Raw genomic sequence first — 15,951 nt, forward strand, 5'->3', positions numbered from 1 at the left:
GTGTGTTTTACATTCTGTTAGTGCGATCGAGCGCACCACCACCACCACACACGCATGTCGTTGCACGAGTGTGATTGAGCGCACCTTGCGCGCGATTGAGTGCACTCAGGCAGAGGGTCACTTGACCTATTTTAGGTCACTTTCCCCATTTCCCCTTACTTCTTCCCTGCGCCGTACACCACCTAGCACTCAACCCTTACCCCACCATCACTACCCATCACCAAGCTCACCTCCACCGGCCACCACTCACCACCACTGCACCTCCATGACACCTTGCAACCTCCAGCCACCACTCACCACCACATAGCACTCACACTCAATTCCCCCATCACCCATCTCCATCCCATTTTTCCCCATTTACATTTTTCCTAATTTTTTTTTTTTTAGGGCAATCTGTGGGTGTTTTTCCACGCACACTTGCCTCTGGGGTAGGTTTTCATTGTTTTACAAGGGGTTGGGCCATTTTTTGCTGTTGTTTTGCAATTTTCCTAGTGACACCGCACACCAAGTGTTCGACGAAATTCTTAACTCAAGTTGCATCATGCCTAGAGCTCACGCTTCATCCTCTCGGGTCTCTGAAACCCAAGCCATTTCCTCCCCACCCACTTGTGAGGAGCTGGAGTTGCTGTTTGAGACCACTTTTGCCATTAGAGAAGATTTCCAAAATCTTGAAGCTACTCGATGGGCAGTTGCGAAATTCAAACGCCGAGGGTTGAAGAAACTGTTCAAGCCAGTCACCTCCACTACATACAAAAAAGTGGTAGCAGAGTTCTATGCCAATCTATCATACAATTACACCAGGCCAGATGCTCTGTCCTCCACAGTTCATGACCAAGCTATTGAGATGACTCCGGCTGACATTGCCATTGCGCTACAGTGCAATGATGAGCACCCTCCCGAAGAAGCACAGCTTGCCACCCAACCTCCCCGATTCTATGTGGCGAAAATCATTAAAGACATGTGCCAAGGGCAGTATGCAGACACACATTATAATGCCGGCAGCCGGTCCAAGCTGCCTCCACAACTATGGCTTGTGGGCTCTATTCTGCATCGCAATGCCTTTCCCTTGGGACACAAGACTCAAAGGTGTGATCAATTCTTACAAACACTTTACGACTTTCATAAAGGTGCTTGGTGTTCCATTCCTGCAATTATATGGAACCAAATTCACAAGTTATGGAATGGGGTACATGTCGGGGGAGCTAAGTCCACCCACTCATGGGGGCTGCCTTTTCCATACTTACTCACTTACATCCTCCGAAAAATGGGCATCAAGGGCACCTCCGTAGATGAGCTAGTCACCACGACCCCAAAGTTTGGCATTCGCCAATGGAACCAAAGCTATTCCTGCATGCCAGGGTACCTCAAGCCCCAGCAACTAACGTAGGAGAGTTCGAGGCAGAGCCTATGGCAGAAGACGAACCTGCAACTGAGCAAGAAGCAGTAGAAGAGGAGGCAACTGTCACTTTGCGTGTAGCACAGTATCGTTCCATCAGTGAAGAAGTGGCAGGACTTCGGCGAGAGTTAGCAGATCAAAGACGGGAGGCTCGAAAGGATAGAATCTCGACAAATCAAAGATTAACTGCCTTAGAAGAGCTGATGCGGTCCATTTTAAGCCAATTGCCACCACCATCAGGAGCATCTTCTTCGGAACAGCACTAAGAGGGGAATCGTAGTCTGGCTGAAGACGTTAAACTTAGTGCTAATGGGAGGCACCCCATAGTTTATCTTGTTCTTTTGTTTTAGTTGCTTTTCACTTAATCTTTATGTTTATCTTTAGTTTGTTTTGTTTCATTTTTAATTGTTTTCGTGTCTTATTTTACAGGGACAAGTGTGCTTCGATTCAAGTTTGGGGGTGTGCTATGAGCCATGCTCTTCTAGACCGTTTTGTCCATATCCCGGGTAAATTCTTTCCATGTTTTAGACAAATTGGGGACAATGTGTCATTTAAGTTTGGGGGTATGGCAACACTCTACACACATTTTGTCCCAGTTTCATATTGTTTGCTTTGTTTGTTGTGTTGTTAAAAAATTTAGAAAAAAAAAAAAAATTGCATGTTCATGTTTGCCTTAAAATTTTGGTTAATCTGAAAGAATTGTGGTTTGATTTCATTGGTGAGCTTAAAATTTTGAACACATGATCTTATGATAGAATTTGTTAAGTTTGGTTACTTGCTTAGGACAGTTGAGAATTCACATGTTTGATTTGATCACACAAGCACATTAGCACATAATTTATGGGGTATGACATGAAAGTCTGATGTGTGTGTTTTTATGTCTTGAGTGAAACTGGATGACTTATTAGATGGATACTTTCGTATATATATATGTGATAAAAAAAAAAAATCATTGAGAAGCATTTCACTAAGTAACTGGACCTCTTGCCCCAAAGCATTGAGTGTTCACGTCAAAAGGTGAAGAATTTTGATTTGATTAATGTCATGGTTAGTTTGGTTTTGTAACCTTTTTGACTCATGTTAGTAAGCCTTGGGGGTGTTTTACACCTATTTCCCTAAAACCACCTGGTTTGGGAGTCATTGGCTTAACACTCGTTAGATGGGTCAATTAGAAAGCTTATGGGAACTAAACATTGCACAACCTGACCAAAAAAAAAAAAAAAGGAGAAAAAAAAAAAAATATATATATATATATATATATATATATATATATATATATATATATATATATGCCATAGTTATTCGTTCTAATAGGGATTTCAGTGAACTTTGAGATATTGAGACATTGCACATTGGAAGTAATTGGAAGCTTCATATTTATGTACTAGTTCACTTTACACTATTTTCAAACTTGTGATGCTTTAGCATGTCTTTTGTAAGTAATTAAACTTTGAGATTCCAATTCATTGTGAAGATGGAGTTTATCTTTTTAAGCTTGCTAATGAATGAAAATCATGGTCTTGAGTTTACCTTAATTTTTGGATAACATGAACTCTTGCATGATGTTTATGGGTAACATTTCTGGAAAACCCTCACGAGACTTCACTCATCCTTTTGGGAATTCCTAGGGGTTTAAAAGGCTTGTTGCATATGCTAAATGCAATCATACATCCCATGAAAGATGGATTTATCATTTTGTTTTCTGTTTTTCCATTTAATTTTTAGTTTTGTATTGTTAAGGGACTAGCAATATGTAAGTTTGGGGGTGTGTTAAGTGCCAAAATATTCATATTTTAGCCCTTAAGTTACATTTGTTAATCCTTTAGTTTTGATTAATTTCTACCATTTTAGTTCTTTTATGTGCTTTCTTTGATTTTGTAGGCTTTTGAAAGAAAATGAAGCAATTTCGAAAGTTTTAGGCTTAAATAGTTATTTTGGGGAAAATTGGAGGCTCTGGTAGTGCGATCAATTGCAGGGAAGCTGCGATCAAGTGCACTACAGGTGAAGACCAAGACGAGCGCAAGGCGTGCGCTCTTGCACACAAGCAACAGCTGACCTGCGATCGAGCGTCCAGCACAGAAGATCGATCGCAATCCTGCGATTGATCACACACGGGCTGCGATCGAGCACACCAGTGCGTGAGGAGCAAGACAGTCGCCAGCCTCTTTATGAAAAGTGTGATTTTAGTGTTTTGAAGCTTTGTGCGAACTAGGACTCAAACCTTACGTTTTTTAGGGTTTCTAGAGTATTCCTAAGGCTTATAAATAGACCTTTGAACCTCTAGAATAGGGAGACAATTTCCAAGGAGAAGAATTGGAGCTCTTCAAGTTCAAGTTTCGGGTTTATTCTTTTCATTTTTATATTTTATTTTATGAAGATGCTTAACATCAAACTCATGTGTAGCTAATTTACTTAGTAGGGCTAGATTGAAGCCCTAATTATGTTTATTTAATATTTCAATATTGGCGCCTTTGTGATGATTTTTAACTTGATTAATTCCTATTTCCATGAATTCCTCTTATGTGTTTGCCGGATCAACATATGCATGTGGTATGGACTAGTTAGTTAAATCAATTTGGATGACCGAGTCCTAGATTTAATAAGAAGTAAAAAAGGAAATCCACGCCGGTTTCTTGGGTTGATCAACATGGGGAACCGGGAGTAGACACCCATGGCCTAGGCCTCATGTGTTTGTCAATTTCCACAAATTCATGCTTTCTTAAAGAACAACTTAGTAGATACCCATGTTAAATCCTTTAAGAAAGAAAAGAATTAGAGTAGAGACCCATGCCTAATTTGCTGCTTAGGGAAATCAATAGCTTAAGGAGTAGACACCCATACCCTTAGGTTGACAAACATTAAGTATGCATAACATGATTAAAGCATTGGCATATTGTTATTTTATCCAAAAACGCTTCTTGCTTAAGCCTCGAATTTCTCTCCCAAAGCTCCTCTCTAAAATTCTATATCTTCTCAATGTATAGAGGCCTATTTATAGAATTAGAAAACCCCTAGAAGCCCTAAAAACTCTAGTAAAACCGTAGGTCAGTCTCCTAGTTAAAATAGGAGACTAAAAACCTAATTTGATTTGGAAAAGAGGTTCTACAGGATGCAGGGCGCTTGAGTGGGCTCGATCCCAGATTGGTGCGCTCTTGTGCATATTGTGAGTTTTAAAATGATACTCGTAAGTGCACGAGTCATATGCAATACAGATAACAGAAGTGCAAGGTTGATCCACAAGGAATTGTGTCGTGAAATTTAATTTCTATCTAAATTAATCTTATTTTAACTTAGTTCCAAATTTGATGTGATTTTGTCGTGCAAAAATATAAACTTAAATGAAAATGATTAAAACAAATGATAAAAAGCACTATGGTTTTCAGAATTCACCTCACCAAATTGAAAGCATACATTCTCATGTTTGTTCATACCAGCGACAAGCAATTAAGCCCTATGCATGCTCTATGTCTTTATAAAATTAATCTATTGAAACATTCGATGAATACATCTAAAATACAAATCACAATGAATATCCAATTGAGACCAACACATCCAATGTATCTGCTGGAATTACGAGAGACAATGGATATCCAATTTCAATCGAAAGATTCGATATATCTGTTGGAAGAAACAAATCGAATATCCAATGTTTAATCAAATAAAATAATCAAACAATCAATTAAAAGGGGTTTAATCTAATATCCGAATTGAAAGAGAACAACATATATAAAAGTCAGGATTGTACGAACAATCATGAGAAATATAAAGCTAATCAACGGTGAGGCTTCATCTTCAACCTTAGTTGAAGATTTTTAGCCTCTCATGACTACACAAATCATAATTCTGATAAATGAATTTATGGAAACTAAAACATACAAGGGAGAAATGAGTTCGGAGCTTACAAAGATGTCAAAAAGCCAAAAACTACAGTGAACAGCTCCCCCTTGGTGTGTTTACAATAAAAAGTCGATATTTATAATGTTTAATTAGGGTTTAGGCGCTGCCAGGTCGGACGAGTGTGCTCGATCACACACTAGGTGCTCGAGCGTACTCGTGCGTGTTTCAGCTCTTCTGTGGCACGCTATGCGTGTTGGTGACTTGATGTTCGGTGTGGGTGCGCTCGATCCCAAAACGGGTGCGCTCGAGTGCACTTGTGCATGAGATCTTCTTAAGTGGCGCTGCAGTGGTCCTGCTCGAGCACTTGTGTGTTGTGCTCGATCGTGTCTCTTCCAGAAATTAGCTTTCCTCCATTTCTTTGCAACTTTCACACTTAGACCCCAATTTCCCTTTAACAACCTACAAAACACTGAAACACCAAAACTAAAACAAACATAAAAAAATAATAAAGCTAAAGGCTTAGAAAATGCAAATTAAGGGGCCCAAATATGTAATATTTGGGACTCATCAGTGCGCTCAAGCGTTGATGTGCTCGAGCTTAGCCGTTGGAACACTCGATCCCGAAGCTCCAGCTTTTCTAGAAATTATCTTTTTGTCTTAGAACTTGCCCGAAATGCTTGATTTTCTTCAAAAACCCAAAAACTTAAAGCAAACACAAAAACAAAACAAAACATCACATAAAAACAAAACTAAGAGATTAAGATATGTAAATTAAGGGGCTAGAATGTCTAACATTCAGCACTTATCAATTGTGTGTCTCAATCTCATAAGCATTAGAGTTCCTCTTAGTTGGAGATCTATGAGAGAGATGGTTGCAGTGTGGTCAGATATGACCTATTTTGCCACAGAAATGACAAGTGGGAACTTTCCTTTGAAAATGAATTTTCCTCATAAGAGCATGAGAGATTTGTTCACTGGTCCCTCTTATTCCCAAAAACATCGGAGGCATGTGATTAATTCTATCCTTATTCTTGTCATTTTTCTCAACTCTACTAAACACAACATGTTAATCATGTGAAGCAGGTACAATGCTTATCAATTTATTCGGAGCTACCACACTTCTTGAAGTAGAGGCATTTTGATCATATCCAATTTCATGTTTGTCACCGAACGAATTTTGCATGCTTAGAATGGTATTCAGTTTAGAAGAAGGGGATTCATTGAAGGAGTTCTCTTTCTGGGCATCTTTCTATCGCTTGATTGCATCCATTCTGTTCATCAAGAACTGATTTTCATCCTGCAAACTTGCACAAATTTTGTTAGCGTCAAACAATTTGGTAGTCATGGAATTATTTTCTACCTTAAGAGATTTTTTAGTCTTGTATGCTGAGTCAAATAGATTTTGAAGAGAAATGTTTTCCTCTTTAGCTGCAGTCAGTTGCTTCAAGAGTTCCTTGCACTTCTTCCTAGCAAATGTGCAATTTCTGACAAGGGCGTCATGGGACACAAGATGACTACTGCTTTTTGATAAGGGCCAAATATTCCATATTTGGACCCCTTTATTTACATTAGTTAATCCTTTAGCTGTGTCGTTATTTAATGTTTTGTGCTAGTTTTGTGTTTTTAGTGTTTTGTAGGTTGTTAAAGAGAAACTGCATCTTTAAAAGGAAAAATGCAAAGTTTCGAAGAAAGCACACTTTGAGAAGATCTAGATGATATGGTTAAGTTTAACCTAATCAAGGAAAGGATTAAAGTGAAATTTCTCTAATCGGAGTCAAAATCGAATTGGATTCAAATTCAAATTCTGCACACCTCTTAGTCTTTTGATCATAACTTTCTGCTAAAGTATTGGATTGCGGTGATTCAAGTGGCATTGGAAAGCTAACTCAAAATACTACAGTTCATGGTGAAATAGAAGTTTCCTAATTCGGATGGTTAGTATGCCAAAATTGCCTCGCAATAAAAAGACACAAATTTGGACAAATCCTATTCCGATTTCAGACTTCTATTTTGACTGAGAGACTGACCTCTAAATTATTTAGGTTTACCGGGGCTTCTAAGACTTCTTTAAGCCTATAAATAGACCTCTTTGCATTCAAGAAAAGATACACAAGTTCAGAGAGCAAAATTCTACAACTTTTTTCTTTAGTTTAGTTTTTCTTTAGGTTTAGATTTTATTTTTATGTGGAGCTAAATTTCCAACTAAGGTTGGGGATGAAGCCTCACCGATGAAGAACGACATCACTTTTATGTAAGCCTTTATTTATCCGATTTTATTGAGTTTTATATTTCAATAGTTTTACCTTTTTTCAATTGGATTGAATAATTCTTGGATATCTTTTGTGATTCAAGGATACACTTGGTGATTTGAGATAATTCAGTCAAATTAATTGCTTGATTTTCTTCGCCTAAATATTGGATATCCCTTGTGATTTGTTTGACGGATACATTAGGTGTTTCAATTAAAATTGGATATCTTTTATGATTTACGGATACATCTGATGATTTATTTGATATTGGATTCCTTTTGTGATTTGTGCAATGATTGGATACATGGGATGATTTTGATTAACTGTTGAAGCATAGTAAAACATATCTAAGATTTTAATTGTGAAAACTTCGGATGAATATTGATGAACATGGAGTATGCTGTTATAATTCGATGAGTGTGGATTCCCAAACCTTAGTCTTTATCTTTTGTTTGATTTTATTTAATTTATGTTTATCCTTTAATTTTCAAAACTCAACATTCAAACTTTTTTCAGAACTAGGTTTGGGTAAAATTAGTTTAGATATAAGTTGTTCTTTCAAAAATACAATTCTTTGTGAGTTCGACCTTGCACTTGCAATCCATTAAATTACAAATGATTCGTGCACTTGCAAGTATTAAAATTTGTATAACAAGTTTTTGGCGCCGTTGCTTGGGAATTGTTCAATTTTTGAAACCAACTTATTTCTAAATTAGTTTTATTCTTCTCCTAGTTATAATTAGGATTTTATTTTTCAGCAATTTGTTTTGTTTTATTCCTGTTACTGATAAAAAAATATTTTTTTTAAAAAAAAGAGATTTTTCTTTTGTTTGTTTTCTGTTTTTTTGGCTTGTTTTACTGTTTTGCAATAGCTCATTCCGCACACCCCTGCTAGTGCGATCGAGCACACTCGGAGCCAAGACAACAAGCTCAAACGCACCTGTACTCGTTAACTGCCGCATCTTCACTCAAGTGCGATCGAGCGCACATCAGCGCGATCGAGCCCACTCACAGCGAAGGCAGCAATTGCAGCAGTTCTGTAGATCTTTGCCAAAAATTTATTTTTGGTCCTTTTTGCGAGTTTTTAAATTTTAGTTTTATTTGTTTAGGTAGTTAGTCCTTTTTTTAAGTTTTTTTTTATTTAAAAAACAATGGTTAATGTGTTATGTGGGAAATCTGCATGCCAATAGAGTGAGGGTGAAGTATGAATTTTCAGTTTAATAATTTTAATAATTTTTCTATACAACATGCTTCTCCTCATTGTAGGACACCAGCTCCTACCAACTACCATCAAAAATTTTACCCACATAAACCATGTTCAGATTGTTTCAATCCTTATCATAAGGAAAACAATTGTCTAGATCTGGGAGCTGAGATCAACGACTTATGGGACAAATTAGATCAAATCAAAGCAGTTAGATCTAATTTTTCATATGAACAAATGAACATCAATTATTCCAGCCCGGGGTTTGAAACAAATTCCAATTTTTACAAGCCGGACTAGAGCAACCAATCTGATTTCTTGTGGTCAGCTCAGGCTACAAGAAATTATGCTCACCAATTTGATGAATTGCACCATTCAGAATATCCACAGTTCGATCATCAAGTTCAACCTCATATTTATTAGTTTACCACTCAAGTGCCATAGCCTGCACCATAGTCATCATTGGAAGACATGATGAAAGCATTCATAGAGTCAACCGAAAAAGCTAACTCGCTCAACACCCAAGCTATACAAGAGCTCAAGAATTCCAACTCCCAAGCTATACAAGAGCTCAAGAATTCCAACTCCCAAGCTATACAAGAGCTGAAGAACTCCACCCTGGCCAATAGCAGAGATATACAAGAACTTAAGAACTTCACTCATCAAGGTATGTCAAGATTGGAAGGACAGTTCAGTCATCTAGTTGCTGAATTCAATAGAATAGAGGAAGAAGAGCTTCAAAGTCAGCTGATGGCTGAAAGGCACTACATGATTGATAAGAATGATTCCAAAAATTCTTATCATGAGCATGCCCAAGTCCCCACCACACTTAAGAGTGAAGAAATTGTGGATAACATTGAGGAGGAAGAAAAAGAAGAAGAAGTTGAGTACCCTAAACAAGTTGGGCACCATGAGAATAGTGAGCCTCCAAAGGATCCTTATCTGCCCAGTGACATGGAAGTGAGTATTGAAGCTCATGCCTGCATCACTGTCCCTCTTGAGCCCAAAGCTTCCTAGCCTGAATGTCTCAAAGAGCCATCTTATGACAAGCACACAAATCTAGGAACCACTTTCCTAAGAAGATCCTTCGAAGCAAGCAATTCTACATAAGATGGCAAAACATCCTTCCAGAGGGGTATGAAGTTTTGAAGAAGAAGGGATGGAAGGGATTGGTTGGACATTTGCATGATAGGAGGAAGCACTGTAAAGTTTTCTCCTCCAATTTATTTTCTGCACTTCACTCCACAAATTCTTTCTTTCCTTTTTCATTACATTTTGTTTTTTTTTTTTTCTTTTTTACTTGTTTTTGTTTCTAACCGCAATGAATCTTTTGATGTTTGTTTCTATGAAAATATTGCTATTAGTTTTTGTTGACAGGTGTTTTGGTGTTTAAGTTTGGGGGACGCCCTGGCCTTGTTCACACTTAGATTTCCTTACTTCCGGCAATGTATTTCTATACTACACATTGAGGGCAATGTGTAATTCAAGTTTGGGAGTATGAAAATACACTTTGTCTGATTATTTTTGTTCTTATTTGTTTATTTTTATTTGTCATTTTGTGTTAAAAAATTTGAAAAATAATAATAATAATAATAAAATTGTTCTATGTTGTTGTCAAGTTTGAGTTAAACTATAACTGTGATTTGCATTTCATTAGCTTGCTTAAAGGGTTGAACACATCATTATGTCATTAAGAGTCTGAGTCATTTGACTTATTTTTGGGTAAAAGATATTTCACTTGTTTTGAGATAAATTTTTATGAGCACATTAGCATGTTTTCTATGAGGTATGATGTTTGAGCTTAAGCTTGTTCTCTTTGAGATTTGTTGGATGACCTATTGATGAATAACCATTGGCTTGCAAGATATAAAAATAAATAAAAAATAAAAAATAAAATAAATAAATAAAAAAGAGAAGGAGAAAGAAAAGAAAGATCATGTTGAGTTTTTCGTTGAGTAACGGGACCTCTTGCCTCATTAAGCATTGAGTGTTCGCGTCAAAAGGTGTGAAGTTCAGTGTTGATTTATGATATGACTAATCTGACTTCGTAGCCTTTTTGACTTAAGTTAATAAGCTTTTAGGGATGTTTTACATCTACTGCCCTAAAGCCACCTTACAAAAGACAGGCAAGGCATTACAAGCTCAAAACTATGTAAAGTAAACTAGCACATAAGTATGAAGCCTCTAAAAATTTCCAATGTGCAATGTCTCAATATTTTAACGTTCACTGGGATTCTTATCAGAATGAAAAACTAAGGCATAATTTTATTTTCTTTATTTTTGTTCAGGCTTTGCTTATTTCCCTTAAGCTTTCTAATTGATCCATGTAACGAGCTTTAAGCCAATGGCGCTCCCAAACCATATGGTTTTAAGGCATTATGTGTAAAGACACCCATAAGGACTTATTACTCTAATAAAAAAGGCTACAGAACTAAACTAACCATGACATTAATCAATTTAAACTTTTCACCTTTTGACGTGAACACTCATTGCTTAATGAGGCAAGAGGTTTAGTTACTCAGTGAAGAACTTAAAATTGATCTATTTTTTTTTCTTTTTTATTGTATATATGCCACAGTATCATCTAACAAGTCACCTACTTCTCCCAAGATATCAAACATACACATTAGGATCATATGTCATACCTCACAAAAGATATGCTTATGTGCTTGTGTTAATTCTAATTAAACAAGTCAATTCTCATATGCCCAAAGTAAGTAATCAAATTTCACAAACTCTATCATCAAACCATGTGTTCATAATTTGAAGCTCACCAATGAAAGTCAAATCACAATTTTTTTTCAGATCAACAAAAATTTTCAAGATAACGTGAACATGCATTTTTCTTTAAAAACTTAACAAAACAAGGACAAAGTGTGTGTATAATGTGTCTCCCATACCCCCAAACTTAAATTACACATTGCCCTCAATGTGTATATAGCATGGAAAGATCTCACCTAGGAGATGGGTGAACTATTTGGAATGGCATGTCTCATAGCACACCCCCAAACTTGAACACAAGCACACTTGTTCCCTAAAAACAAACTACTAAAATTAAAAGGAAAACAAAAGAAATATCAACTAAACAACAGAAAAATGAAAAACAGGAAATAAAAAGGATATGCCGTGGGGTGCCTCCCATAAGCGCTAAGTTTAATGTCTTCAGCCAGACTGTTGTCCTTCTCTCACTATTGCCCCGAAGAAGATGCCCCATTGTTGTGTATGCCTTGAGCTCCTCTTGTCCTCTTGGGTTTTGTATGGTCTGAGATGGAAACTCTCCTTTCTTCCTCTCACTCTGGTCTTTAGCTAACTGCCCTACCTGTGTCTCCAATTTCTGAATGGGTTGATTGGTTTGGGTGTTGGTTTGTTGTTGCGCATTCAAGAACTAGAGTATAGCACTCTCAACATCATTCTTTTTCGGCTCAGGATTTGATTGGGCAGCTTATGGTGCAGCCTGGTAGTTATTTCACTGTTGGAAGTTTCGTTGCTGGCCTTGAGGATTCAGAACATTCTGATTATTACTCCAAGAAAAGTTGGGGTGGTTGCGCCATCCTGCATTATAAGTGTTGGAGTATGGGCTGTTCTTTGGAGGGTAATTGTTTTGCCCAACATAATTTACTTGCTCCTATCTTGAAATTGAAGACATAGGACAAGTCACAATAGTATGTTTAGAATTGGAACATATCGCACATACCTCAACTTGTGCTATTTGTTGAACTGGAGCAAAGTTATGATTTGTCATGGCCTTCATGATCTTGTCTAGCTTCTTCTCCATAGTTGCCATTTGGGTCTGCACTTCACCAGTAGTGCTCACTTCATACACACCCTTCCCTTTGAGTCCTTGATTTGCTTTAGTTTAGAATTGTTGAGAATTCTCAGTCAATGCTTCAAAAAGTTCTCTAGCCTCCTAACTGTTCTTCTCCATAAGTACACCTCCATATCCTGAATCAACAAGGCTTTTGTTAGATTCATTTAAACTCTCATAAAAGGCCTTTACTTGATCCTCCTAAGATAGGTTGTGGTGTGGGCATTTGAGAAATAGCTGGTTAAAATGCTCCCATGCTTCAAAGAATAAATCTCAATCTCTTTGTTGCAAGGTTTGAATCTCCTTCCTTAGTTGTCTTGTTCTTTGGGTTGGGAAGAACTTTTTTAGGAATTTTGTGGCCAATTCTTCCCAGTTATGAATGGATCCTGCAGCCAAAGAGTTCAACCAAAGTTTAGCATTATCTTTCAAGGAAAATGGAAAAGAATTAACCTGATTCCTTTTGCATTTAAGCCCTGGATGTTCTGAGTCTTGCAGAGATCAAAGAAGTCCTTAGTGTGCAAGTATGGATCCTCAAAAGGTGTGCCTTTGTAGTGTGAGAGTGGTGAAGAGAGAGGGAGTTTTGGGTGAGAAGGAGCTCTTGTGCCTACCTAATTTTGAGGTAAGCTCATGCCCATTCTATATTCCAGTTACTGTTTCTGTGCTTGCTTAAAAATGGGAGTTTTCCAAAGAGTTGTTATAAAGACTTTCTTGCAAAACAATAATGTTTTCAAAAGCTTCCTTAGACTTCGGGGTGTTAAGTTCTCTTACGTTGCATGAGTTTATTTACAACCTTAGAAGTGATATAGTAGCCTAGAAATAATGTAGTAACCCTAAATCACCATCTGAGCCTTGGCAGTTTGCCTAACTCATTGACTGGACATACGCCCTCGGGCCGGACGTACGGCCAGGGAGCCAGGCATTTGCCTTAAGCCTCGTTCGCATATATTTTAGAGTTTAGCCAGCCTTTGGCTAGAGAAGGCCTAGTATTTTATTTGTGAGGATCCTCTCGTATTACGTATAACAGTGTGTTATGTTCCGTTACAGCAGGATTTAGCAATGTCGAAGGATTCAAGTGAGCGTACGAGGTAAGTAAACACATACAGATACTTTCTTCAAAATGTGGGATATGTCAGTTGACTGACCACGAGTATGATATGAGCATGTCTACATTTTTGTATCTACTTGGTAACTATTTTATTAACTAAATGAGAAGATGCATCGTATGACATGGTACACGAGTACATGCAATATAATCTCCATGGGCTTACTATATAAACTTCATTTTATAGTCAAATCTGTCTGTTGTTATGTGGGCTTTGGATCCAATGGTTTCGTGACCAAGATGCAGCCATTCCCAATGGATGGGCACTATAGGATGGACATCATTAGTGGTGTGGGCCACCCGAGGTCGGACTCGGTTGTGCCACTAATGTTATGTACGGTTGACTATGCAATGGCTGGGGCACCGGCTTTATACTATAGGTCCCTCGGGACAGCGTCAACCCTGCTAAGAAGGGGTAATATCTCGGGTAAACCATACATGAGAGTTATGACCTATAAAGCATTAGTTTTTCCTACATTAAAATACTTAAGCGATTGCCACCGGGAGTACACCCACCTCTTTATTAACCAAACAATACTTTTATGGTTTATTAACGGAGACAACACCTCTTTTCAAATGATTACAAAAACTACACGTTTATTTCTACTTAAATGGGCTCAATCATACCTAATTGTGAAGTTTACTTACTAAGCCGTTAGACTTACGCTACTATTACCCTTTTAGGAAGTTTGTCACTAGAACCCAGGAGTGGCACAGTTGACATTACAGACCTTGCTTTAGAATCTTCATACTACTATCAGGTTTGTGTTAAGTGCCAAAATATTCATATTTTAGCCCTTAACTTACATTTGATAATTCCTTAATTTTGATCAATTTATGTCATTTTAGTTCTTTTATGTGTTTTCTTTGTTTTTGTAGGTCTTTGGAAGAAAAGGAAGCAATCTCAGAAGTTTCGGGCTTAAAGAGTTATTTTGAGAAAGAATATAGGCTCTGGTAGTGCGATCGATCATAGTGGAGTTGCGATCGAGCGCACTATAGCCGAAGACCACGAGCGCAAGGTGTGTGCTTGAGCGCACTAGAGGCAGCCTTGCGCACCTGCAATCGAGCCCCAGCATGAAGGATCGATCACAGACTTGCGATCAATCGCACACGAGCTGCGATCGAGCGCACCCGTGCGTCAGGAGCAAGCCAGCCACCATCCTTGATATGGTAAGTGTGATCTTAGGGTTTTGTAGCTTTGTGCGAACTTGGGCTCAAAGCCTACAATTTTTAGGGTTTCTAGAGTATCCCTAAGGCTTATAAATTGACCCTTAAATGTCTAGAATAGGGAGACAACTTTCAAGGAGAAGAATTGGAGCTCTTCAAATTCAAGTTTCGGGTTTATTCTTTTCCTTTCTATTTTATTTTATGAAGATGTTTAACATCAAACTCATGTGTAACTAATTTACTTAGTAGGGCTAGTTTGAAGCCCTAATTATGTTTATTTAATATTCAATATTGGCACCTTTGTGATGATCATGTTGTGATACTTAACTCAATTAGTTCCTGCTTTCATGAATTCCTCATATGTGTTTGCCTGATCAATATATGCGTGTGGTATGGACTAGTTAGTTAAATAAATTTGGATGACTGAGTCCTAGGTTTAATAAAAGTAACAAAAGAAATCCATGCCAGATTCTTGGGTTAATCAGCATGGGGAACCGAGAGTAGACACCCATGCCCTAGGCCTCATGTGTTTGTCGATTTTCACAAATTTAAGCTTTCTTAAAGAACAACTTAGTAGACACCCATGCTAAATCCTTTAAGAAAGAAAAGAATTAAAGTAGACACCCATGCCTAATTCATTGCTTAGGGACATCAATAGATTAAGTAGTAGACACCCATACCCTTAGGTTGATAAACATTAAGTATGCATAATATGATCAAAGCATTGGCATATTGTTATATTATCCAAATATAATTAGTGGTGGATATCAAAGCCCTACCTTTTATTATTATCAACTCAAAGTCAATCTTTGTTTTGTCTCACTTACGGAATTTATTTTAAGCAAAATTAGCGAACCTCGTGGGAATGATCCCGTACTTGCACCATATACTACTATGTTGACCTTGTACACTTACGGGTAAAATGTACCATCATTTGCTTATTAATTTAGGCAAATATTTGTGCAATAGTTTGTTTTACATTATTATTAGTTGCTCCATGTCTTTAATTCCGTGGAATATACTTGTCCCATAATGATTTATAGTTCTTTTTCAGATTGTATTTCACCTTCCGATGCATTACTCCGAAATGCTTAGAGGGGTGATTCCTCATTTAGCCACAAGTTGGTTTAACTGAGGCAATTGCCAGTAACCCTGCGATATTAGCCGAGGCTAATTTTGGGGGCATTACAG

At 37.5% G+C, this 15,951-nt stretch overlaps 1 pseudogene; it reads left to right on the forward strand.

The window, feature by feature from the left end:
* Positions 1-15,951, forward strand: part of LOC148585757 (uncharacterized) — a 70,469-nt pseudogene that overhangs the window by 17,294 nt on the left and 37,224 nt on the right.

The sequence above is a fragment of the Corylus avellana genome, chromosome 5 (genome assembly GCF_965113065.1).
Source record: "Corylus avellana chromosome 5, dhCorAvel1.hap1.2, whole genome shotgun sequence".
NCBI lineage: Eukaryota > Viridiplantae > Streptophyta > Magnoliopsida > Fagales > Betulaceae > Corylus > Corylus avellana.